This window comes from Mustela erminea, chromosome X (genome assembly GCF_009829155.1).
Source record: "Mustela erminea isolate mMusErm1 chromosome X, mMusErm1.Pri, whole genome shotgun sequence".
Classification (NCBI taxonomy): domain Eukaryota; kingdom Metazoa; phylum Chordata; class Mammalia; order Carnivora; family Mustelidae; genus Mustela; species Mustela erminea.
The window spans coordinates 96633713-96661571 of record NC_045635.1 but is presented as its reverse complement, the minus strand read 5'-3'; the positions used below and the strand labels follow the sequence as shown (position 1 = coordinate 96661571).

Genomic DNA, 27859 nt, shown 5'->3' with positions numbered 1-27859 from the left:
TGAGAACAACAAAAATAGGAACTTCTGCAGCACAATAAAGGGCATATGTGAAAACCCCATAGCCAATGTCATTCTCAATGGTGAAAGACTAAAATCTTTCCCATGAGGAAAAGAAGGATACCCATGATTGCCCCTTCCAAATTCTAGCCATAGCAAAATTAGGTGAGAAAAATAAAAGCCATCCAAATTGGATGTCTTTTTGCAGATAACATGAAGTATCCCAAGAGGACATACACACACTAAATGAATTTGGCAAAGGTGCTTATGGCAGAGGACAGTGTACACATAGACATGAGGAAGAGGAGGCACTGTGAAAACAGAACAGAGATATGTGGCCATGAACCAAGGGATACCAAAAGTTCTGGAAGGTAGAAAAGGGAAGAAAAAAAATGGTCTCCTGTAGCCTCTGTGGAGTATAGCCCTACCAACATTTCGATTGTGGGCTTTGGCCCCCCAAAACTGTGAGAGAGAAATTTTTGTTGTTACAAACCACTCAGTTTGTGGTAATTTGTTATGGCAGCCCTAAGAAGCTAATACAATTATCCTTATACCACTTCAATTCCCTTTGATCTTCTACATGAATTTCATATTCCCTGTGGTGTTTTCCAGTTATTTAGGTAAATAAGGTGGCGAGCTCACAAAGGAAAGGGAAAGAGTCAGCAGTCATATTCTTTTAACATTATACCATACTTGTGCACACCTATGCAGTTAATGTGCAAATAATGACAACCAGTGCCTAGAAGGTGCCCTTAGGTCATTTGACTCTGTGGGAAAACTTCTAGTCAGGGTTTTTGCCTTTGATTATTTGACTCTCCAGAGAATCTACTGCTGCTGTTTCAAGAATCAATACATGGAGTTCAGGTTTATATATTTATTTCTGCTTCATTTCATAATTTAGAGCAGACAGTATGACTGTGGAGCAGGACATCCCTGAACAAAGGTGATGGTGGTGGGTATAATATTACAAGTTAGTAGAGGTAAAAGAGTTGGAAGAGGAGGAGCAATTCCTATGGGCAGAAGTGGTGCTAGGAGAGCTGGTGGTGGGAGGGCCCTCTATCTGCCTATGGGTGTAGTGGAGAGGTCCTGGAATTTATGAGCAACCTCCATATCCAAGTCCATGTTCCTATATTATAAATAATCCAGTGTTTAAATACTTTTAATAGAATATACAGCCCAGAGTGCATAGCAGTAGACAGTTGACTTTTTATAGATTATATACTGCATATTAATTTATCAGCGTTCAGTGACATCACAGTACTTGCAAAGGAGTTGTATAGATATTCGATGAGCACTTCAAACACTACACAATGACTAGTTCTGCTAGCACTCTGATACTAAGAGAATTGACCTCCTTATCAAAGGCCTTGTGAAATAGTAATGCAAAATAATGAAAACCTAGATTTCATGATAAACCTATGCAAAGGAGAATCCTTGGACTGTTAGACTAGTTGGTTCACATATAGATAAAACAAGGTCATGGGCTGATCCTAAGGGAGTGGAGCACCAAGAATCTGTCTTATAGCAGTGGGGACTGAGCTGTTTTCTAATACCAATAACATTATAATAAGTAACATTACAACTTATCAAAAATTTTTCTGCATTTTTGATCCTCATTGGAACTCCATAATGTAGTTAGGAAAAGTAGTTTGATCTCAGAACTCTACTTACAGAAGAGTTATCAAACTCTAGAAATTTAAATGACTGATGAAATGTCTTGGATTTAATCAATTTTAAAGCTTAGATCTCTTAATAAAGATTTTTTAAGTGTAATGGGATATTTTGGCATAGATAAGTTTACATACCAACCTACCTTTTCTTTTTGCAAGGAAATACCATGGACACAATTTTTCAAATCATCAAAACAATTTCCTCTCAACAGTTTTGCTTCTATAACATATTCTGTCACAATATCCAGGGCAACTTAATGAGCTTTTTCCCCACCCGAAAAAGATAAGTTGTTTTTAAAAACCCTTATTTATAGGGGCGCGTGGGTGGCTCAGTGGGTTAAAGCCTCTGCCTTCAGCCCAGGTCATGATCTCAGGGTCCTGGGATCGAGCCCCACATCGGGCTCTCTGCTCGGCAGGGAGCCTGCTTCCCCCTCTCTCTCTGCCTGCCTCTCTGCCTACTTGTGATCTCTGTCTGTCAAATAAATAAATAAAATCTTTAAAAAAAAAAAACCCTTATTTATAGAGTCACTGAAACTAAAATGCGTAATTGCCAGTAAGTCTGCTTGTGGTCACATTTTCCTTCTGACAAGATCATTTTCTTTTTTAAAAAAAGATTTATTTATTTTGAGACCGTGTGGACGAGGACGGGGCGAGGTGCAGCGGGCAGGAACTAAGGGAGAAGAACCACCAGCGGACTCCCCACTGAGTGCAGAGCTACCACCCTGAGATTACGACCTGAGCCAAAACCACGAGTCGGACACTTAAATGACTGAGCTACCCCAGGCACCTCTAGATTATTTTCTACCATTGAACTCAATGTGACAAGACAAAAAGTCTATGTAGCTTCAGTACTTTGGTTTGATGTTGCTGGAATTCTGTTCCAAGGCCTTTGAATTTTTTTCCTAGCAGCTCATCTTGAACTTGGGGTCAGGTTCTGAATTCTTCACTTCTCTGCATTAATCACCACTATGAATGTACACATAGTTTCAGGAAGGCTTTAAATAGTATTCCATGTTAAATAAATGGAGGATTTTTTGCTTGCTGAAGTCTCAGACACTCAGAAGTTCAGGGTTCCTGATTATTTTCATGACAGTTCTGTGCGGAGGCAGGGCTGGTGGCCATCATGGTAGCAAGATGAACTGTGCCCCTAACTTCAGGTAAAAAACCACTTCTCACTTCTGGAAAATAAAAACGAAAAAATGAGAGGACAGAGTAGTTTTTCTTTATATAGCATGAACACATTTATTGTTCTGCTGTTGAAAATTGATTGTACTTAACTTCTAAGACTTAATTAGAAAGCAAATCCTCCTAATAAGCCCTTAACACCAAATGCTGGTGAGGCTGTGGCACAGCAGGAACTCTTGTTCATTGCCAGTGGCAATGCTCAGTGCCACTTTAGAAGACAGTTCTCATGCAAAACCTTTTACAAAGGTTTTATTTTTTTATTTGAGAGAGAGAGCATGAGTTCGGGGAGGGCAGAGGGAGAAGCAGACTTCCCCCTCAGCAGAGAGCCCCATGTGGGGCTCGATCCCAGGACCCTGGGATCATGATCTGAGCCTAAGGCAGACACTTAACTGACTGAGCCACCCAGGCATCCAAAAGTAACCATCCTCTTACTATAAGATCCAGCGATTGTGATTGTATTTACCCTAGGGAGTTGAAAACCTCTCTGCACAGAAGCCTGTACACAAATGTTTACAGCAGCTTTATTCCTAATTGCCAAAACATGGAAGCAACCAAGATGTCCTTTAGTAGGTGAATGAATAAATGAATGGTGGTACCTCCAAACAATGGAATGTAAATGGAATAAAAGAAATGAACGATCAAACTACAAAAAGATACAGAGATGGGGGCACCTGGGTGGCTCAGTCAGTTCAGTGTCTGACTTCAGCTTAAGTTTTTGATCCCAGGGTCCTGGGATTGAGTCCCACATAAGCCTCCCTGCTCAGCAGGGAGTCTGCTTCTCCCTCTCCACTCATGGAGTCTCTCTCAAATAAATAAGTATTTTTAAAAGACCAGTAGTTATGAGGGATTCCACAGGGTGGGGGGGATGAGATGAATTGGTGGAAACAGGAATATTTTTTTAGGGCAGTAGAACTCTGCTATATGATAATGTAATGGTCGATACATATCCTTATGTATTTGTGAAAATCCAAAGAAATACACCGCAAATGTTGAGCTGCACTGTAAACTGTGGCCTTCATTACCCGTATCAAATGGACCACAGTAAGGCAAACTGTTAGTAATAGAGGAAACTAGAAAGAGGGAGTAGGTGAGGGATTATCTGTGAACACTGCACTTTCTAGTCATTTCTTGATAAATCTAAAACTACTCAGAAAAATAGACTATTAATTTTTTAAAGAACTATCAAGCAGTTCAATTTCTTTACTGTATAACCTTGAAAAGAGATTGTACTGATAGAATGCTCAAATGAATGGACATTAATGCAAATTAGAATCTTTCTACTTCAACCTTCATTGTCTGGCATCCAAAAAGAGGTGCTACTGTGTATAAAATAGTTATGTCCTCTGAGATGGCTGAGGGAAACCACTTGTATGAAATGTTATAAGAATAAAGGTGGGAGGTTAAAATACAGTACTAGGCCAGAGAGAGCATCTGATGGGGGGTGACAGGTTCCAGAACAGATTCCAGAATATACCACCCCAAAGTATGTCTCTTTGGAACAGGGACAAAAGCTAAAGGCCGTTGAGAACCAGCCAACATAGGAAGGGTTCCAAAAATGACACAAGCTTTCTTTCATAAAGGACATTTCTATTGGTAAAGAGTTTCTCTCCCCCTCACCAGGGAGAGGAAGGCTATTACTATTTAATTTTTTCCCCAGATTTACTGAGATATAATTGACATGTAACGTGGTCTAAGTTTAAGGTATACCATGTGATTTGATATACGTACATCAGAGGTAAATGTACATCTAAGGATATGATTACCACAGTAGAGTTAGATAGCATGCATCACCACTATGCAGTTACCTTTGTGTGTGTCTGGTGAGAACTTTTAAAGATCTCTTGGCAACTTTACAATCACCATGCTGTTCATTAGATCCCCAGAATAAATAATTTTATTATTATTTTGTAAATATTTTATTTTTCAGAGCAGGCACAAACAGGGGGAGTGGCAGAGAGAGAAGCAGGCTCTCTGCTGAGCAAGGAGCCCAATGTGGTACTCAATTCCAGGACCCTGGAAAATATCTCACTGTGGCTTATCCCAATCTTTTGAAATTTCAAACACTCCCCAAAGTCTTCATGGTCAGTGACCTTGATTCCAGCTTCACTGAGAAGATATGAGCTTGGTCAGCAGCTTCACTGCTATCCAAGTTTAAATTTTTCTGAATCCAGGGCACCTGGGTGGCTCAGTGGGTTAAGTATCTGCCTTCACCTTGGGTAGTGATCCCAGGGTCCTGGGATCAAGTCCTGCATTGGGCTCATTGCTCAGCTGGGAGCCTGCTTCTCTTTCTGACAAATGAATAAACAAAATCTTAAAAAAAAAAAAAAAGATTTCTCTGAATCCATATTCTCATTTCCCCTCCTAAAATTAGCTCCTTATGTGTGGTTTGTTTTTTTTTTAAGATTTTATTTGACAGAGAGAGAGATCATAAGTAGGCAGAGAGGCAGGCAGAGACAGAGGAGGAAGCAGGCTCCCTGCTGAGCAGAAAGCCCAGGACCCTGAGATCATGACCTGATCCGAAGGCAGAGGCTTAACCCACTGAGCCACCCAGGCGCCCCTCCTGTGTGCTTTTTGAGCATAGTGCTCAAACAAACACACTGTCCACAATTTCCTTCTGTAATGGCTTATTGCTACATTTGTGGAGAGGAACATAATCTACTTATAATTTAAAAATTAACCATACAAGTCCTATGTGAATGGAAAGAGGTCTTTTATAAGTCCACTAATCCTATCCTCTCTCCTTAGTGATGCAGCTAAGATCCAAGAAATATAAATGACTTAAAACCACAACCAACTGGTGGCAAAGCTGAACTCAGATTTTACAATGAATTCTTATTATTTTATTACTACTTTATATCGCCTCTTAAAAGGACTCAGAATAAGAGAAGGAATACAGATAGTCACTGGAAGAATGTAGGTTCTTCCATTTGATTACAGAATAAAATGGAGTAAACATTGCTAAGAGGGTTATTTAAAATGGAGTCAGGAGGACACTGAAAAAGTGGGACATATATTTTCTGTCTCAGACTCCCAGAACTGTCACTGACTTGAGCTAAAAGCCAAGGCGTCTGCTGCGTGTTCAAATTGAACATATATGGGGGCATGCGGGTGGTTCCTTTGGTTAAGTGTCTGGCTCCTGATTTTGGCTCAGGTCACGATCTCAGCGTCATGAGATCAAACCCTGCATTGGGGGCATGGAGCCTGCTTAAGATTCTCTCTCCCGGGGCGCCTGGGTGGAGCCTGCTTCCTCCTCTTTCTCTCTGCCTCCCTCTCTGCTACTTGTGATCTCTGTCCGTCAAATAAATAAATAAAAATCTTTTAAAAAGAAAAATAAGATTCTCTCTCCCTCTGACCCTCCCACACCCTGCTCACATGTGGGCACATGCTCTCTCTAAAATAAATAAATAAATATAATCTTTAAAAAACACTTGAACATAAATGGACTTTCTTCCTGGCATTACTCTTAACAACCAGTCCAGTCACATTTCATTCAAGACAACTTACGTAAATTTCCTCTTTCCTCCTTAAAAACCTTTAGCTTTGTCTCTCCAGAACACACATTAAAAAAAAAAAAAGATCTTATGTTTCCTTTCTCTCTCTGTTAAATAAATAAGTAGGAGGACCCTGGGATCATGACCTGAGCCGAAGGCAGACCTTAACGACTGAGCCACCCAGGTGCCCTGGAGCACAATTTTGATTTCAGTTAACTCTGTGTCTCCCAGATTGCAAACCCTAAGACCCCCAGTAAACATACCAATTTTATTTTGCAGATTGCAGTTCTGCCTTTCAGTTATTACATGGCGTCAGGAGTGACCAGTTACCATCTCCAGCATCATTGTGGATTTGAGTGGGTACCTACAAGTCTATTTCACTTGTCTCTTCAGTGGCTTTGGGTCATGGTGGTTATGTCCTCTCCGTCCTAAACCTCCCTCCGGTTCAGGCCTTTAGCTGGGTGTTCTGTCTTGCTGGCTTCCATCCTCACTCATATTTGAGGAGAGGATTCTGTCCTCATGTTTCCTAGTGGAAGATTTCTGTTTAGTGGTCTTCTGAGTACTAATTCATGGGAAATCCTGCTTCTAAGAAAGGCTTTTATGACCAACCCTCTATAGGACTCCTGCAGGTTTTATGTTTAAAGAATATTGTCCTTCCTACTGTAAATTTTTGTCCTGTTGGATTCTTATTACCTTGGGTGATTTTTAAAACTACGCTGGCAGGGTGCCTGCTGGCTTAGATGGTTAAGGGTCTGCCTTCAGCTCGGGCCATCATCTCCAGGTCCTGGAATAGAGTCCCATGTCAGGCTTCCAGCTGGGCAGGGAGTCTGCTTCTCCCTCTCCCTCTGCCTCTCCACCGGCTTGTGCTCTGCCTCCCTCTCTCTCAAATAAAACCTTTAAAAAAAAAACTCCACTGGCTAAAGATGGAGTAAAAATTAGCTCACTTGCATGCACAATTGGAAAAAGGCTATAAAGCCAAAACAAAGCCAGTAGAAAACTTCTTTTAATTGGTATCCAGAGGCCTTAAAATGAAAAACAGAAGTTAGCTTCCCTCACAGGCAGTTAGCTTCCAATTCACATCTTTCCAAGAGGCTTTCAAAATTAGAAGAATAGGCCAAATCCTTAAAAACTCCTTGCTTCACACTCAAGCACTATACCATCTCCTTTTCCTCTATATCCATCCTTAGCTCAACTCCCCTTCTATCCTGGAGACCCTCCTCACCCCTCTTCAGATCCTGCGGGACCTAAAGCTCCCCTTTACCCCCTCCCTTTCTTGCTGCCCCATTTAAGGTTAAGCCTGGGGAAGCAGGAGTTGCCTAGACTTCCTTCCCTCCCTGGTCAAAAGCTGAATTAAGGACCAGGGCTAAAGAATTCCTCAAAGCCACTGAAGATCTTCATAAATTTGCTGAGGAATTTGCCATTGTGATCCAATATGAACCTGTTTTTTTTCCTGATTTATATCAACTATTCATAATGCTAGTTGATGGAGGACAGGCTAGGAACTGCATGCATCTTGCCCATTGGGGTAACACTAGACGACTTCTCCAAATGGAGGGCCACTGACAGAACAGAAGCCCTTAAACTGAGAAAGACTCTGAAACTATTCCTAAGGCTTTCCCAGAATCCATAGATCAGGGGGAAAAAAAAGTTCAGCAGTATATTCAAAAACCTGAAGAATCTGTTCTCAATTATTGTAACCAACTAGAGAGGATCTTTGCCAACAACTCTGGCCTTTCTGCTACGGCTCAAACCAATTACACCATTTTTAATCCCATCTTTGTTGATGGCTTAGTTGAAGAACTATTACCATTCCTCATAAAGAAAACTCATTTAAGTTGGCAGACTATGCAAACTCCTAATCTCATCAATATGCAAATCCACTATTGAATTTATTCAAAGACTAATAAAAAGAAAGCCACCTAGACTATGAGCCTTCAATTCCAACAGTTAAGAGCTAACCAAAGTAAACCCCCACTTCTGGGTTGTGGCACTATTCCAAAAGGTACTTGTCATTACTATAAAAAGCTGGGACATTTAAAAACAGATTGCCTAAAACTGAGAAGACCGACTCAAGGCAAGGTTAGTCAGCTTTCCCCATTTCCCTTTCAAGTACTCCTTTCACCAGTCTCAACAGTAGAGCTGCTCTGAGGACTTACAGAAGCAGCTTTATTCCTATCCCCCTCACCACAGTTATGTCAGTTTCCCCCAAAGTATTGGTTTGGAGGAGAGGAAAAATCCCCTCTCTATTTGGGCTTTACTTACCAGTTTTAGCTCCAACCATCTTTTCCCATCCCATTCTATCTACCTGGGACCTATTAAAAAAAGTATTCATTTCTCCCAACACCTTTGGCTCCCATTTACTCACTAGATCAGGATTATCTTGAAGCCCATCAGGCACACATCTCCTTTTCACAAACGGGGGAACTATTTTTAAATATGGAACCTGGAAATCCAAATTTTCAGGAAAATCCCCAAACCTTAATATCTGTCCCCATTCTTGCTCGAAAACCCCTGCCCCAGAACCTCACCTAGCTCTGTCCCTGAGATATGACCAGTATCAGGTCCATTCATTCTGCACTGCCCATCAAAATGTAAATTGATGAAAAGTACGCACTAAGGCCATCCAAGGAATTAGAAACCTACCATTGAGGACTGTTTATAGAAAGGATTAGTTGTTCCTAGTCCTGTAACACCCTCACCCTCCTTGTCCGTAAACTACATGTAAGAGGATAGAATTTTATACAGGACCTCAGGGCAAGCAATAATAATGTTATTCCTCAGCCCTCGCACCTTGCTCACAACCATTCCTCCTAACAGCAAAACCTTTCCCAGGTTAGACCCTTGCAGTGCCTTCAGCATACCTGGTGATCCTGAAAGCCCGTTCTTATTTGCCTTCATCTGGGAAGGGCAGTATGCATAAACATTTATGCCACAGGGCTACACCACTTACTTTTCCAAATGCTGAAAGCTGACTTTGTTTTTTATTTTTATTTTTTTTAGATTTCTATTTATTTGACAGAGTGGTGCACACGCAGGAGGAGCTTCAGGGGGAGAGAGAGAAGCAGGCTCTCTGCCAAATAGGGAGCCCGACATGGGGCTTAATCCCAGGACCCCCAGGATTGTGGCCTGAGTCAAAGGCAGATATTTAACCAACTGAGCCACCCAGGTGCCCCGAGAGTAGACATTTTAGATCTAGAATTCTCTGAAGGCTCTTCCCTGTTATAATATGTGGATGACCTGTTCCTTTGTTCTCCTTCTCAAGAGGCTTGTACCAAAGATAGCCTTCATCTTCTAAAGGCCCTGGCTAAAAATGGGTAAAGGTGTCTAAAGAAAAGCTGCGATTTTGTTTGCCCCAGGTTAAATACTTGGGACACCTTATTTCAAATCAGGGATTACTCCTTGATCCAGACAGAGCCCAGGGACTGTTGTCCTGCCTACTGCCAAATACCAGCTGTGCAGACTTCGAGGCTTAGCTAGATACTGCAGAAATTGGATACCTAATGTTCCAGCCCTGGCCCAACTGCTTTTCTCTCTCCTCAAGTCTGACCAACCTGACCCCCCCTTACTTGGGTCCAAGAAAGTCAAGAAGCTTTCATAAAAATAAAGCATGGCCTCTTGACTCCTCCGGCCCTGGGACACCCAAACCCTGACCTACCATTCTTTCTCTTCACACATGAAAGAGAAGGGAATGCCCGTGGCATTCTAAGACAGTGAGATGGGGACCAGTACAGGCCTCTTGGCTCCTGTTGCCAACAGTTGGATTCCACAACTGTGGACTGCCACCCTTCATGAGAGCTTACAACTGCCACTGCTGAATTAGTTGAGAACACTGAAGAAATGGTCATGGGTTCCATACTGACTATATATGTTCCCCTTTAGCACTAACCCTCCAGTAGATGAACCTCTCACCCCCAAATACTCCTGCATGCTGTCATTCCTTAAATCCTACTGTCCTGGGACGCCTGGATGGTGCGGTCGGTTAGGCGTCCAACTCTTGATTTTGGCTTAAGTTGTGATGGTCATGGGATCGAGCCCTGTGTTGGGCTCCACACTCAGCGGGAAGTCTGCTTAAGATTCTCACCCCCCTCTGCCCACCTCCCACTCATGCTCGCTCTCTCTGAAATAAGTAAATCTTTTTTTTAAGGTATTGATTTATCTGACAGAGAGAAGGAGAAAGAGTACACAAGCAGAGGGAGCAGGAGAGGGAGAAGCAGGCTTCCCGCTGAGCCGGGACCCTGACCCAGGGCTCGATCCCAGGACCCTGAAATCATGACCTGAATTATTAGGCTGAATTATTTGCCTCAACTTAAGCCCCTCCCCCTGCTGCCACCCTGACATTGGCAGGACAGATCACTAACATTTATGTTAACAGCTACTGTGATTTTGATATGCTTGAGGAAACAAAGAGCATTTTTAACCTCTGTGACAACAGATTAAAAATAGTTACGTCTTCGAACTCTTGGCTCGGATTCTATACAAAACCGTAAGCCTTTAGCCATTATCAAAATTCCTGATCATTCAGTGGCAACCATGGAGGAAGCAAAAGGGAATGTTGCCACCCAACAGGTGGCCACTTTTACCAGCTGACTTTACTAAAAGCTTGAAGAAACACATAGAGAGGCCCAAGAAATTGACTCAGGAAAGGATTAAAAATGGTCTCATCAAGGCTGTTGATTTGATCTTCAGTGGAATCTTTGGTATGGGTCAAAGAGCAGACCAGTCCTCCCTGATTGCCTCCGAGAACAAATTCTTAATTATATTAATGAACTTACCCATTCAAATATTGTCAAGATGGTCTTTTGGGGAAACAATATTTTTGGAAACCATCTCTAAAAATAGCCCCTCAAGGGGCACCTGGATGACTTAGTCAGTTGAGCATCAGACTCTTGATTTCAGCTCAGATCATTATCTCAGGGTCATGAGATTGAGTCCTGTGTTGAACTCCATGCTCAGTGGGGAGTCTGCTGGAGATTCTCTCTCCCTCTCCCCCTAATCCACTGCTTACACTTTCTCTCAAAAAAATTTTAAAAATAGCTGCTCAGGGGGCACCTGGGTGGCTCAGTGGGTTAAAGCCTCTGCCTTCAGCTCAGGTCATGATCCCAGGGTCCTGGGATCAAGCCCCGCATCGGACTCTCTGCTCAGTAGGGAGCCTGGTTCCCCCTCATTCTCTGTGCCTGCCTCTCTGCCTACTTGTGATCTCTATCAAATAAATAAAATCTTAAAAAAATAGCCCCTCAAATTTATGAGAAATGTCAGATTTGCCCTAAAGATAACCCTGGAAACCCCTTCATAGTTCTAGGGGTCATTTTTCCTTACTCTCTGGACCCTTTGTGAGATGTGGTAATTGGATTTCATCTAGCTGTCACCATTGCAAAGATAGAAATGTGTTTTAGTAATGGTTTGTACATTTTCTCACTGAGTAGAAGCTTTCCCTTATCACAGATCTGCACTATCGCCCATAGGAAAAATCCTACTAGAAAAGTTTTTTCCCTCCTGGAGAATACCCTTGGAACTTCATAGCGAGCGAGGGACCCATTTCACTGGATAAATAATGCAGGCCATTTGCCACATTTAGCCAATTATGCAACATTTCTGTATTGCCTCTCCATCCTCAATTCTCCAACATTTTAGAATGAGCTGGTGGCATTATAAAAACCCAACTAGGATTTTTCCCACTTGAATGGCCAAAAGCTCTTCCCTTTGTACAACTGAATCTTAGATCCACTAACCCTTTGAATAACTGGAAGACCAGTGAGGTTAGCTCACGGTGCATATGAACCCAGCTTTTACTTAAAGGTAAGATGATGGCTTCTTGTAAGGTATCGATATAAACTCTTCAAGGAAATGAGAGAGTGGTAGAACAGTCTTTTCACAGTGCACTCCTAGGAGATAAAGACCTCAAACATCAACAGGTTAAGGCTGGAGACACTGTTTATTAGAAAAGACCACCATAAAGATTCCCTCCAGTCTGGCTACAAGAGACCCCAGCAGGTATTATTGGCCAGTCATTGTGCTGCTGAAGTAGAAGGCATGTACTTGTTGGTTCATGTTTCTTATTTTAAAAAGGCTTCAACATCTAACTGGACCTCAGACTAATCCCTTCTTGGAAAAGGAAGCAGATGACATCTGTGTAGACTGCCCTCACAAGATGTGGGGTTAGGCCAGTATTATGTTCATAAGATAGGTTACACCAGTTCTTATGAGGCCTATTTCTCTTCCCTTTCATTTCAGTGTCTGATTGGGAAAACAATGCTATAATTCACATGTCCCAATTCCTTGGAACTTCTGGAGACCTTTGTGTTAGATTTGTCACCATGCTCCCCCTGGGTCCTTTATTGATAATAATGATCCCATAATGTTACCTATGTACAGTTTTTCCATGGTCCCAAATATTTCCATTAGTTACAACAAACCACCTCCCTCTATCACTTTTTATGTCAAGATATTCTTGCCTTAAGAAAATCCTCCATGCTTTATGCTCCCTCCCCCTACATTTTTTAAAAGATTTTATTTATTTATTTGAGAGAGCCAGCTAGAGAGAGCCCACTCACAGAGGAAGAGGGAGAGAGAGAAGTAGACTCCCTACTGAAAAGGGAGCCCCAGGTGGGGCTCAGTCCCAGGCCCCTGGCATCATGACCTGAGCTGAAGGCAGACACTTAACCAACTGGGCCACCTAGGTGGCCTTCCCTACCCCTAAATTAAAGAGCACCTCCTGGGTCAATAGAACTTTCATTACCCCCCCCCCAAAAAAAAGGGTAGAAACCCACTCCTTCCCTTCCTATGATTTCCACTATACAAATTGTGTATCTTCCACTTGTTATAACAGAAACCTTTTCAGCTGTTCATCGCCATTATGTCAAGTCTTTTGGATATTCCTACTTGAATGTACCAACCCATTATGCACCAAACCTCATGCTATCTTTTAGCAGCTCAGTGGTACTCTTTTATAAGAAATATGTTCTTTTAACCAAACCATTGGACCTTCAAAGTTCTCTGATCCCTGGCTAGATGCTCTCCCCTTCTCCTTTACAAAAATGAGACCTTGTCATGCACCCCCCACAGTATACCTCTTTGTGCATATGCCAACACTCTTGGGTCATTTGGTCATTTAAATAACTGGAGAATTATTGGCCAAGGCCTTTTGGTCCTTCTTATTTTCCCCCCTCACAATTCTCAGATCCCATCTGATCTCCCATCACATGAAGAAAAGAGACTTATCCGTAACAGATTATCTGATGAAGATCCTTCTGATTATGAAAATAATAGCTGTGATCCCCTGCAGGCTTATCCATCAATTATCAGTGACTGTTGTCTCCTTTGAGGTTTCTTTTTCTGGCTGGAGGTTGGTACCTTCTAACATGAGATCACATTGTAGAATTTAACTAGAATAGGTCTACAAATTGTATTGTTGTTGTTTTAATTTGTACCCAACTTATTATGGCCAAATTATGTTATGCCTTTCCCATTGTTGTTCTACTCAAAATGTCAAAATAATGCTTGCTCAAAGATCTGAAAATATTCATCAGACCCACTCACGAACAATGACAACTGAAACTTCAGTTGACATAGCCTAAGATCCACTTCCTTAAACCTCCTTGTTGCTCAGACGGAGCCTTAAGACTCACACAGCAGGCTTGACAAATATCTACCAACCAGGAGACTCCCTCCACCTCCTCCTCCACCCCCACCCCCGAGATTTGATGGACCTGGAGTAGGCTTTTGGCCAGTCAGGCATCACAGTGGGACTACAAAGCCAAGGTTGATCATTGATGCTTTCTTACATAAAGAAAGATCCTAATCAGAAGAGGGAAATGATAATGGAGAGAATAAATTGGGAGTTGCTTAGAGGGGTATTTAAAAATGGAACCAGGAGGACATTGAGGAAGTAGGACTTAAGTCTCCTGTCTCAGATTCTCAGAATTGTTGCTGACCTTAGCTAAAAGTCAAGGCATCTATAGCATTGGTAGAATGGTCCAAAAGGACTTTCTGCCTAGCACTAGTTATAACAACCAATCATGTACAGATTAGTCCAACTGTAGCTATACCAGCACCAGTCACATTTTGTTTAAAATGGCTTCAAAACTTTTGCTTTAAAAACCCTAACCTTGGGGCGCTGGGTGGCTCAGTAGGTTAAGTGTCTGCCTTCTGCTCAGGTCATGATGCCAGGGTCATGAGATTAAGCCCCACGTCAGGCTCTCTGCTCAGCGAGAGTCTGCTTCTCCCTCTCCTTCACTCCCGCCGCCCCCATGCTAACTTTCTCTCAAATAAATAAAATCTTTAAAACCCCTAACCACCCCCCCAAGGAAACACACACATTTCATTTTGCCGGTTATGGTTTTGCCCTTCACTGATCAACACATTCTAAATGTTGGTGAGGAGAGTACTGAAATCTCTTGATTATTTTTAGTGCTGCTTTTGCCAAAATATACGTTTACAGGAAGCTTTAGTAGATAGATACGTACAAGTAGGTCACATTGTGATTATCTAGTGAAAATGTCAGCCCCAAATTAAGTGGATTCTGAATTATCAAATGAAATTTTGAATGTGCTCCTACTTAAAACAAGAATATTATAACATTAGACACTTTATCACCAATGAAACTGACAGCTTCCCACAAACATTTTATGCTCAAGCTCTCAGAATCTGTTCTAGTAACTGGAAGAGTGAAGACATTTCTTTAGAAGCCCTTAAGTAATTTCTGTGATGCTCTAATGTAAGGAATGAGTAGGAAGGGTGATTATTTCATCTCCATGAAAAATCCATTTTGAAGAGTATTTTAACTTCCTGTATGTAAGTATATAAGTACTTTATCTTCCTTCCTATCAGAAGTCTGAAAACTAGTTTTGATTTGTGCTTCAATCCTTCATCCTTCCCACCAACAGGAAAGAAAGAACTATACCAAAGTTGTAAGGATTCTACAATGCAAAAGAATGGAACTCTGGCTAGCACCTTATGTAATTGCAGCTTATATGAAACAAGTGACACTCTAAATGTAAATAATATTATACTCAAAAAGCTGGCATTTCTTCAAAGACATTCATCTGAGACATTAACATGGTGTGAAAAGGCACCCTCATATTTCACCAAGCCTCTACAAAGTAGGAGTATCATTTTTAAAAAGTGAAGTAGAAAATTCAAAGAAGGGGTGTTTGGGTGGTTCAGTGGGTTAAGCCCCCTGCCTTCTGCTCGGATCATGATCTCAGGGTCCTGGGATCGAGCCCCTCATTGGGCTCTCTGCTCAGCAGGGAGCCTGCTTCCCCCTTCCTTCCCTACTTGATCTGTTAAATAAATAAATAAAATCATTAAAATAAAAAACTTTAAAAAATCCATAGAAGCTAATTGAGCTCACTTTAAGCAGAGACCAGGTGTGATTGTTGTTTGGGTTTTGTTGGTATCAAGAAGACCAACTTTAGAGTCCATGAAGTAGGGGCGCCTGGGTGGCTCAGTGGCTTAGGCCTCTGCCTTTGGCTCAGGTCATGATCTCAGTGTCCTGGGACTGAGCCCCTCATCAGGTTCTCTGCCCAGTGGGGAGCCTGCTTTCTCCTTCCCCTCTGCCTACCTCTCTGCCTACTTGTGATCTCTCTCTGTCAAATAAATAAAATCTTAAAAAAAAATAGAGTCTATGAAGTATAGAACTAGGTGGCCACCCCACCGTTCTCCACCCAACTCCTGTTATCAGGAAGTGAAGACTGAAGGAAGGCAGTGGGGATTTTCTGAAGTTCATTGCTTCTAACCAGATCCTTCCTGCAACCAAATAATTTCTTTAGTGAGGCTGGTGTTTTTCTCCCATATATATAGTAGAGGTGATGAGGAAGCAATGGTAGATTATAGTAAGCTTATTAGGAAAAACATCAGTATTTGGAGTTGTGTTTGGGATCCAGAAATAAAGTACTCTGTAATGGAAACAGTATTTCAAAGGTTTTGCAAAAGAGAAAGGAGAGGATGTGTGATTCAAGCTATTTTATCTAACATTTAATGAGCCTTGTCACTCCTGAAATTCCAACTGCTGTTTTTGCTTGCTTACTTTACCTATTGCTTAGTCTGCACAAGAACTGATTTAAATTAAACAGAGTGATTACTAATGATCCCATCAGATCTCATGCATTAGGTAGCTTCCATCCCTGTAATTCTGCTATGCAGGGTATTGTTTTATTGCAGCACAGTATACTGATGGGCCTTAAAACATGCCACCCCAAAATATGGAACCGTGGCATATTGAATATTTGAAGAGGAAGAAGTTTGAGAAAATGGCAGAAACAGGTTGGTCTCTGACCTCGCCCACATCCCTTGCCTTACTTTCCGGAAACAGGTCTCAAGAAGCATCATTATCTCTAAGTAAGAAGGGCTGCCAAGAATTACCCCCCCACACACTTATTTCAATTACCTCATGCGCCCTGACCTATCAGACGCAGCATAAAAATATGCAACTCTACAATTCCTTACAGAATTCCTGTATCCTATAAAATTTAAATAAATCTGCAAAAATGCTGTGTTAACATGTCTTTGTCAGTTTAATTTTCAGACCCAGCCAGGGACCCCAAGAAGGTTGAGGAAAGCTTTTTCCTTTCGTAAATACATAACATGAAATTTATAATTTTATAGGTCATCTCATTTCTATGTCTATTGTTAATTAAAGAGAAATTGAACTATACCACACACAAAGCATAAGTTAACAATACTCTTTAATTAGCTGGCTTCCTGAATACAACACTAGGCTTGTTGAGGACCATAACTATGCATCCACAGTATATATTTTGATCACATTCTTAACCACTTAAAAGGATTCCAAATGCTTAAACTTCTACAATTTTATAATTCTATAAAATTTCTTCTGTGATTTTTTTTTTATGGGTGCAAATGTGCCAAAGACATGATGATTAAGACTCAAAATACCCTTAATATTTGATCTGGAGCAGAAAGCACTAAACCTGTACATGCAAATACAACAGGTGCATGTTTTAAAAATACATATGAAATCACCTTAATAAATTGCTAGTTAGGATGAAACAAATAACTAGAGATTCACTTTGGAGTAACAGTGTAGTTTTCATTACTATGTATATTATACTGAGGGAACTTTCAGATGTGATGGATGTGTTCCTTATTTTGATGATGGTGATCTTTTTTCAGGTGCAATGTCAATATTTATTGATTGTACATTTAAAATAAAGCAGTTTGTGTTAAGAAAAAAGCCCCAAACCTGTATATCTGTGGCAAAGCAGCCAAGGAGGAAGGTGGTTAAGTGATCAGGGTGAAGACAAAAACAACTGTGGCTTACTTTCTGTGCCCCAGCACTACAGGAACTAGTGTGAGTTTGTGGCCTGTGGGCTCACTGAGGTTGCAGGCTCCCTGTCAACCAGATCTTGTTTGTTGCTGACCATGCTTGGGAGTTACTGTGATTCTAATTTTAATGGGACATTATTGCAGAGTTTCAAGTAGGGGTCTATATGATTTGAGTGATGAAAGACAAAGTCAAAGGGAGCCAAAACCCTGATGAGACTAACCACAAATGGGAGGGACACCAAGCACAGAAGAGAGGATGGGACCTGCTCTGGGCACCCCAGACCTGACAGACCCATGCTGGGAAGACAAGTCCTTAGAACATTTGGCTTTGAAAATCAGGAGGGGCTTAACTTGTCTTAATCTGTGTGTTTTAATTATTGGGCTTAGCTCAGGGAGAGCCAGAAGACAACAGGAGACAGAATCCCCGCCCTCAAAGAGCCACCTTTAACAAATAACAGGGCCAAGACATAGCACAAAAGCAGGAGTGTGAGAAGCACCTGAGTATACGTGATGGATATTTATTTACTCATCTCAAAGCATGTGCTGGAGGGACAGGGAGCTTTACGAGATGTCTTCAGGAACAAAACTGTTGGCAGGCACCATTTCTCTGCCCTTACCCCATCCTAGGTAGTGGGATGCTTTCAGACCAGCCCAAACACTCCACCTGTCTTGCTAGGACCATGAACCCTGTCCCTGTGCTCCCTTGCAGACCTACCCTGTAAGAGCAACCCAACTTCTCAGGCATCTTCCCAAATAGGCTGCTGCCCTGACACACCCCAAAGGGAGCCCCAGGTGGTGAGGACTGATGCCACCCAAAGTGACTCCTGCCCTGGGTTGGGTGGGGGCAGAGATAAAACCACAAGCCAGCATGCTTAAGTTCCAGCAGCCAAGTCCTTTAGCTGGCAGCACAGGGAGAGTTGCCCTGCTGTCAGGTGCAGCTGCGGGCCCCAGCAGAAAGACTGGGGGCAGACTTCCCATCTGACTGCTGGCCACACCCACCAACGAAAGCCTCTCAGGGGCGGGGCAGCTCCGGGAGCATATTGCAGTTTGGTGTGCATGCAACTGTATCACATGGACTTTAAGTGTGGAGAGCAAGCATGAATGTTGACGCTGACAAATCACTAGCTGGTGGTGGCCTTCAGGCCCCTCAACAGCACAGGACAACCCTGCGAGGTGCACGCATAGCATTCAAACCTGCAAATGCAAAGCATGCAAATAGCCAGTGTGGCTCAGACACAACAATAGGGCACAGTCAACCCACATAGGAGACGCCACTGCAGCGCCCGGTTCTGGTGACCATGGGGCATTGTGCTACGGAGCACCACAGGCCCTCTTCTCCATAAGGGCACTAGTTTCAAGCTCAGGAGACATAGCTGACCTTCTTCTTCTTCTTCTTCTTTTTTTTTTAAATTTATTTATTTGACAGACAGAGATCACAAGTAGGCAGAGAGACAGGCAGTGGGGGCGGGAAGCAGACTCCCTGCTGAGCAGAGCCAGATCTGGGGCTCGATCCCAGAACCCTGGGATCATGACCTGAGCAGAAGGCAGAGGCTTAGCCCACTGAGCCACCGAGGCACCCCAATTGACCTTCTTAATACATAGAAACAAGTACATACAAAATAAGGAGACCAAAGAATAGGTCCGAAATGAAAGAAGATGACAGAACCCTGGCAGAAGAACTAAATTCTGAAATGGAGATAAGCGATATATCTGATAAATTATTCCAAATAATGGTCATAAACATACTCACTGGACTTGAGAAGAGTGGGGATCTAAGGGAGACCTTAAACAAAGAGACATAAAACACACTCTACCCTTCTCCCTTAAAACCCCCGATGGGAACAGGACCCAGATGCCATAATGCGCAAGTCTGGTACAGTAATTTTGTGACATCAGCAAGCCCAGGGTTATAAGCTCTCACCAGTCCCAGTCATGCCGGTACACACACAAAAAGCCACAGTTTAAAAGGCCTGGAGGGAGGAGCCTGGGTGGTTTAGCTGGTTAAGTGAATGCCTTTAGCTCTGGTCATGATCCCAAGGTTCTGGGATCGAGCTCCGCAGCAGTCTCCAGGGAGCCCTCTTCTCCCCCTGCTTGTGCTCTGTCAAATAAATAAGTAAAATCTTAAAAAAAAAAAAAAAAAAGATTTTACTTATTTATTTGATAGATAGAGATCACAAGTAGGCAGAGAGGCAGGGAGAGAGAGAGGGGAGGAAGCAGGCTCCCTGCGGAGCAGAGATCCTGATGTGGGGCTCGATCCCAGGACTCTGAAATCATGACCCGAGCCAAAGGCAGAGGCTCCAACCCACTGAGCCACCCAGGCGCCCCTAAATAAGTAAAATCTTAAAAAATATAAATAAAAGGCCTGAAGAACTTGCAGGGATACTTTCTTCCCCTTCACCTTAAACCCTCAGACCAGAACAGGATCTGGCTGACAGGGAGCTTGCAACCTTAGCAAGTCCATAGTTCACAAGCACACACCAGCCCCTGTAATGCTGGGGCACAGAAAGTAAGCCACAGTTGTTTTAAACCTGTCTTGTTTTTATTCTTTTTTTCCCTTTTTCTCAAATTTTATTATTTTTCATTTTTGTTATTATTTTTACTTTCTGTAAGAAGCTATGGTTTAAAGGAACAACTAGCATATACCGCCACAACTCCAGTCAGCCAGCAAAAGTCACCAGGCACACAGTCTACATTTGGGACAGCAGACACAAGGCCATTCCCTTCAACTTTAGAAGAAGTACCTGTTCCACCTAATCCATACAAACAAACAAACAAACAAAAAACAAAATGGGGAGACATAGGAATATTCTCTAAAACAAAGAAAAAGGAAAACCTCAGAAAAAGAACTAAATGAAGCAGAGATAAGCAATATGCCTGATAAAAGAAGTTAAAGTAGTGATTATAAAGACACTGAGCTGGAGAAAAGAATGGAAGAATGAAATGAGAATTTCAAAATGGGTAGAAAATACAAAAATGCACCCATCAGAGTTAAAGTATACAATAACAAACACTAGAAGAAATCAACAACAGAGTAGCTGCTGTAGAAGAATGTATCAGCCATCTGCAAGGTAGGCAGTGGAAAGCACATAGTTGAACAGCAAAAAGGAAAACAAATTTTTAAATGAGGATAGGTTAAGAGATCTCTTAGACAGCATAAAACGGTTGCATTACAGGTGTCCCACGAGAAGAGAGGAAGGTGTTAAAAACTTACTTGAAGAAATAACTGAAAACCTCCCTAACCTAGGGAAGGAATTAGACATCCAAATCCAAGAATCACAGTTCCAAACAAGATGAGCCTAAGGAGGTCTACATCGTGACACATGATTAAATTGACAAAAACTAATGGTAAAGGGAGAATTTTAAAGCAGCAAGAAAAATAAGTTACATATAGGAGAAACCCCAGAATGCTGTCACCTGATTTTTTACCAGAAACTGCAGACAAGCAGGCAATGGCAGGATATATTCAAAGTACGAAAAGGAAAAAACCTATAACCAGGAATATTCTACATTGCAAGGTAATCATTCAGATTTAAAGGAGAGTTTCCCAGACAAAGATAAGCACCGCTAAACCAGCTTTACAAGAAATGTTAAAGGGACTTTTTAAAAAATGTTTCTTTCAATTCAATTTAATTAACACATAGCATATTAATAGTATCTAAGGTAGAATTTAGTGATTGATCAATTGCATATAATGCTTCTTACATCAAGCGCCCTCCTTAATGCCCATTACCCAGTTATCTCATCCCCCAACCCACTCCCTCCAGCAACCCTGTTTGTTTCCTATAGTTTAGAGTCTCTTATGGTTTGTCTCCCTATCTATTTTCACCGAAATTATTTTTCTAAAGGGACTTCTTTAAGTGGAAAAGAAATGGCCATCATCGATTCACAGACCTGTACCCCTGGGGATAAAAATATATGTTTATAAAAATAAAAAATTTAAAAAAAAAGAAATGGCCATCATTAGACATAAGAAAATGATGAATAAAAATACAAAATATGACAACATATAATGGAAGAGAACAGAAGGGGGAAAATAAAAGACTCTTTGGTTTATTTTTTTTTTTTTAAGAATGTGTTTGAACTTAAATGACCATCAAATTAATACAGACTGCAGTGTACTTACAATGTTATATAGGAGCCACATGGTAACCAGAAACCAAATTTTATGATAGATACTCAGAAAATAAAACGAAGGCCAAGCATAACACTATAGAACCCATCAATCACAGAACAAGGGAAGAAGGAACAAATAACCACAAAAACAACCCCCAAAAAGGTAACACAATGGCAATAAGTACATAACTACCTTTAAATGAAATTACCTAAATACTCCAATGAAAGCACATGGGGTGGTGGAATGGAAGAAAAAAAAAAACAGACCCATCTATGTACAGCCTACAAGAGACTCTCCTCAGACCTAAAGATGCATACAGACTAAAAGTCAGGGGATGGAAAAATACTCCTCAGGAAATAAAAAAGCTGGGTAGCAATACTTGTGTCAGACAAAGTGTACTTTAAAACAAAGAATACAATAAGAGACAAAGAAGGGCATTACATAATGATAAAGGGGTCAACCCAACATGAGGATATAAGTTAAAAATGTCTATACACCCAACAGTGGAACATTGAACTGCATAAAGCAAATAATAACTAATGGACATAAAGAGAAATTGATGGTAATACAAAAATAGTAGTTGCCTTTAACTCCACTTACATCAATGGATAGATCGTTCAGGCAAAAAAAAAAGTCAACAATGACTATTAATGACACCTTAGACCAAATGAACCTAACAGACACGGACAGAACATTCCATCCAAAAACAATAGCATACGCATTCTTTTCAAGTGCACATGGAACACACTCCAGAATAGATAGTGTCAGGCCACAGAACAGTCCTCAGTAAACTTAAGAAGACTGAAACTGTGCCATGCATTTATTTTCTGATCACAGCGGTATTGAAACTAGAAATAAAACAAAAGACAAAGACTACAAGAAACAAACATATGGAGACTAAACAACATGATACTAAGCAACCAGTGGGTCAGTGAGGCAATCAAAGAAATCAAACAAATAAACATGGAGACAGATTAAAATGAAAAAAAAAAACTGGTCCAAAATCTTTGGGACGAAGTATAAATGTTGTAAGAAGTATATAACAATATAGGCCTAACTCAAGAAACTGGAACAACCTCAAATAATCTAACTCTACACCTAAAGGAACTAGAAAGAACAATGAACAAAGCCCCAGGTAAGTGGAAGAAAGTAAATAATAAAGATCACAACAGAAATAAATTACATTGAGACTAAAAAATCAATAGGAAATAGCAATGAAACCAGGAGCTGTTTCTATGAAACAGTAAACAAAATTGACAGACCCTTATCCAGATTCATCAGGAAAGAAAGAGAAAGGACCCAAATAAGTAAAATCACAAAAAAAGAAAAGTACAGGCGAATATCTCTGATTAACATAGATGCAAAAATCCTCAACAAAATATTAGCAAATTACATACGATGTATTCAAAGGATCATCCACCATGATCAATTGGAATTTAATTCAGGCATGCACAGATGGTTCAGTATTCACAAGTCAATCAGCATGATACGAATGAAGGCTGAAAATCCTATGATCATCTCAGTAGATGCAGGGAAAGCATCTGACAAAATTCATCATTCTTTCATGAAAAATCCAACAAAGTAGGGTTAGAGGGATCATACTTTAATATGATAAAGAACATATAGGAAAAAACCACAGCTAACATCATACTGAATGGAGAAAACCTGAGAGCTTTTTCACTAATATCAGGAACAAAATGAGGATGTCCACCCTTGCCACTTTTATTCAGTATAGTACTGGAAGTCCTAGCTGCAGCAACTGGACAAGAAAAAGAAGTAGGCATCCATACTGGTAAGACAGAAAGTTAAAGTGCCGTGTTAACATTGCACCATGTTGCAAACAACAATATACATAGAAAATCATGAAGACTCCTCCAAAAAACTGCTGGAAGTATTAAATTGCCCAGATATAAGCCCATGCTTATGTGACCACATGATAAAGGAGGCAAAATGGTGAAAACATAGTTTCTTCAAATTAATGTTCCTCAGACAAGGAAAATAAACAAAAATAAACTCTTGGGATTACATATAAGACAAACAAACTTTTGCCTGACCAGGGAAACCATCAACAAAATGACAAGACAACCTATTGAATGGGAGAAGATATTTGAAAATGATCTGATAAGGGGTTAGTATCTAAAATATATAAAGAAATTAAACTACACCAAAAAAAAAAAAACCCTCTCAAGTAATCCAATTAAAGAGTGGGCAGAGGCTCTGAAAAGACATTTTTTTCCAAAGAAGACATACAAATAGCCAACAGACACATGAAAAGATACTGAACATCACTCATCATCAGAGAAATACAAATAAAAATCACAGTGAAATATCACCCTACAGCTGTCAGAATGCCTGTGATCAAAAACATAGGAAATAAGTATTGTCGAGGATATGGAGAAAAAGGACCCTGTTGCAGTGTTGATGGAATGCAAAATGGTGTACCTGCTATGGAAAACAGTATGGAGTATTCTCAAAATTAAAAAATACAAATACCATGTGATCCAATACTACCACTACAGGACATCTACCCAGAGAAAGCAAAAATGTTAATTCGAAAAGATAGATGCACTATGCTTATTGCAGCCTTATTTACAACAGCCCCAATAAGGATGCAAACCAAGTGTCCATCCATAGATAAAATAAAGATGTGGTGTATGAGTTTATATGTGTTTGTTATATAATGAATTACTACCCAGCCATTAAAAAGTGGGATCTTTCCATTGGCAGCAACACTGATGGACCTGGAGGACATTATGCTAAGAAAATCAGAGAAAGACGGGGTGCCTGGGTGGCTCAGTCGTTACGCATCTGACTTCAGCTCAGGTCATGATCCCGGGGTCCTGGGATAGAGTCCTGTGTTGGACTCCCTTCTCAGTGGGAAGCCACCTTCTCCGTCTCCCACTCCCCCTGCTTGTGTTCCTCTCTCCTCATAAAATAAATAAAATCTTTCTTAAAAATTATTTTAAAAATCCAAGGAAGACAAATACCACATGATTTTAGTCATATGTATAATTTTTTTAAAAATGAACAAAGAAAAACAGATTTTTATTTTATTTTTTGACAGAGACCGTGAGAGCAGGAGCACAAGCAGAGGGAGTGGGAGAGGGCTTCCCCCTCTCTTTCCCCACTCTCAGAGGTTTCCTGCTGAGCAGGGAGCCTGACACGGGGCTCAATCCCAGGACTCTGGGACCACGATCTGAGCCAAAGGCACATGCTCAATGAGCCACCCAGGCGCCCCAGAAAACTGGACTTTTAAGTAAAGAGAACAAACTGGTGGTTGCCAGAAGGGAGTTGGGTGGGGGGGTGGGAGAAACAGATAAAGGGGAAATAAGTCACGGAAATGAAAGTATAGCATAGGGAATGTAGTCACTAAGAGTTAAATAATGTTTGGTAACACATGGTAAACTATACTTCATCATGCTGAGCACAGAGTAATGTATAAAATTGTTGAATCATTATATTGTGCACCTGAAGTTAATACAACACTACATTTTAATTATACAATAAAAAAATTTCTAAAAGAAATCCAGAGTTTTCTTTATACTTCCTGTGGTGTCTGCTAAGTTCTGCACATGTCCACTTTTAAAAATTAATTTCCACAGGGCGCCTGGGTGGCTCAGTGGGTTAAGTCGTTGCCTTCGGCTCAGGTCATGATCTCAGGGTCCTGGGATCGAGTCCCGCATCGGGCTCTCTCCTCAGCGGGGAGCCTGCTTCCCTCTCTCTCTCTGCCTGCCTCTCCGACTACTTGTGATTTCTCTCTGTCAAATAAATAAATTAAAATCTTTAAAAACAAAAATTTCCACAATATACATCAGTGTCCTGGAAAGGTCCATGACCACGCATTTTTAAGAATTCTTCATTTAACTGCCCCACATATTAGTTGAAGATTAAAACCTGAAGAAGTAAAGAGATTTGTTCGAAATCAGAGCTGGCAGGTTGAGGAGCTCACGGGGGGATTGGGGTCCTGCCTCCCCCCTCCCCACGTGCTCTCCTCTCTCCCTGCTCCAGCTGCGGGTTCACAGAGCTTAGGAACTGACACACGGTACATGAAGCCGGGGTCTGTGGAACCCTGACCGCTCACCATGTCAGCAGGAGAGACTGCCCAGGGTATGGTCCGTAGGAGGTGACAAACCTGTACCACCATTAGAAAACAGTCTCTTAGGACTCCTTCATCAGACTTGTAGAACGAGGGGGACCTGGGCGACTCAGTGGATTAAGCGTCTGCCTTTGGCTGAGGTTGTGATCCCGGGGTCCTGGGATGGAGCCCTTCATGGGGGGCTCAGCGGGGAGTCTGCTTCTCCCCCTGCCCCTTCCCCCTCCTTGTGCTCTCTTGCTGACTCGCTCTCTCAAACAAATCAATCTTTTAAAAACTTTAAAATCACAGAATATATCATCATCATAAGCTACTCCTCTCTCGCTATTACTGTGAGCCTGCCCTGTGTCACAGACCAAAAGAAGAATATAGAATTGGCATTCACAGAGGTAGCTTTCGTCTTAGAAAGAAATGACAAGCGAGTTCATGCTCCAGCAGACTACATTTCACAGGGGAAGTCAGCTTCATCCTTTTGATCCCATAGAAGATGACAGAAGCTCTTTTCCTCAGCAGTCCAGGGAGACAAACAGTGTTAGGTCTGTTATTAAACAAAACGAGACTGAAACAAAGTTAAAGTTATGCAAAGCTTTATTCTATGCCACGCATTAGAAGTCAGACTGATCGGCCAGGGCCGTCTCTGAAGAGAGCGACCACCCCCAGCTTACAGGCTCAAGAATCAACTGACTGACCAGTCAGGGCCGCCTCTGAAGAGAGCGACCCCTCCCAGCCGCACAGACTAACTTATAGAGCAAAAGCCTGGCCACACATAGGTGGCCAATGAGATTATAACATTGCATAGTCATGTTAGGCCACATGCAGGTGGTCAGTTGAATTACAATTTACCCTATAGTAGCTGTTTGAACTAACCTATCACTCTGGTCAGAATTGGTGCTCAAGTTTGGCGCCCCAAAGGTGGGGTTTACATTCTTCTGGTGGTTAGGGAGATAGTATGTGTGCTTTTTACTGATTGGATGTCTCCACCTGGCCTGACTCGTCCTTGTCTTCTGGGCTCTGTTATTAGGAACTCACTCACCTGGCCTTGTATTCTGGGCTCTGTTTTTAGGAACTGGCTGACCATATTTTACTGGTTTCCCAGACTTGCTTCTAAGTAAGTTTCAGGGGCGGGGGGGGGGAGGGGGCAGGGTCAGTTTAAGTTGTACTGCACAAACAACAAAATGGCTTTTTAACCAAGATGGAGTCGCACTGGCTAAAAAGGTCCTTACAACAGGATCACCTCAAATCTTTCCTACTTCTAGGGTTAATGCAAGTATGATCAGGCTACTCTGACACCTTTAGAAGGCCTCAAGTTACTGAAAGAACACTGCCTCTCTTTACCCAAACTTGGGCACTAAAAACCAAGCTATATGAACTGAAGTCTGATGCACACCTGATTCTTCCAAGACGTCCATGGCATCAGGATAAACTGGATTAAAGCATTTTTCAGAAAGTCATGCTTGTAAATATCAAGGGAATAAAACACAAGGTACAATTTACGTTCCACGCCTATCAGGTGCATGAAAGCAGCTCTGGTCAAATCATGGCCTCTTCTGGGCTTTGAGTTTGGAATTTACCAGATGGGTTAATAGTTCCATTCTCCCAGGCTCTTGATCTTTCACGATCATCATAACGAACCATTAGAGAGACTGAATGTACATGGACATGGTGATAACCAGATATGAACAGAGGAAGGTCAGTGAGAGGCCGACTTTGACAAAGGAGCATATGTGCAGAAGGACAGCACAGCATTGAAGTACAACTGAGCCAACTTAACTTAGCTATCAGAAGTGTGAGGGCAGCGTCTGCTCCTGGTCTAACCTTGAACTCTGGGGTCCACAGCTCGCACTGTAGATCACACTCTTTGGTTTTCTTCTAAAACTGTGACCTGAAAAGGAAAGAAAGGATTTTTTATTTTCCTTGCTGCGGATGCAAATCAACTTCTCCAAGTAAAGATTCTGCATGAAAAAGAGGAAAATAACACCAGTCTTTTACTAGTCCTGTAACAGAAACCCTTCCAGCCACCACACAC

At 41.6% G+C, this 27859-nt stretch overlaps 3 long non-coding RNA genes across 3 annotated transcripts in view; 1 reads left to right on the top strand and 2 right to left on the bottom strand.

Moving 5' to 3' along the window:
- Positions 1-27859, bottom strand: part of LOC116582547 — a 113934-nt gene extending 86075 nt beyond the window's left edge. The window contains exon 1 of the long non-coding RNA XR_004282453.1: positions 27823-27859. This is a non-coding gene — a long non-coding RNA (uncharacterized LOC116582547). The remainder of the gene's footprint in view (positions 1-27822) is intronic.
- Positions 2179-27825, bottom strand: LOC116582548. The gene is made up of 3 exons (XR_004282457.1): positions 27812-27825; positions 27605-27715; positions 2179-2845 (listed from the first exon to the last, which is right to left on the bottom strand). It is a non-coding gene; the product is annotated as an uncharacterized LOC116582548 (long non-coding RNA).
- The window catches only part of LOC116582549, a 32380-nt gene continuing 10997 nt past the window's right edge, over positions 6477-27859 (top strand). The window contains exon 1 of the long non-coding RNA XR_004282458.1: positions 6477-6699. This is a non-coding gene — a long non-coding RNA (uncharacterized LOC116582549). The remainder of the gene's footprint in view (positions 6700-27859) is intronic.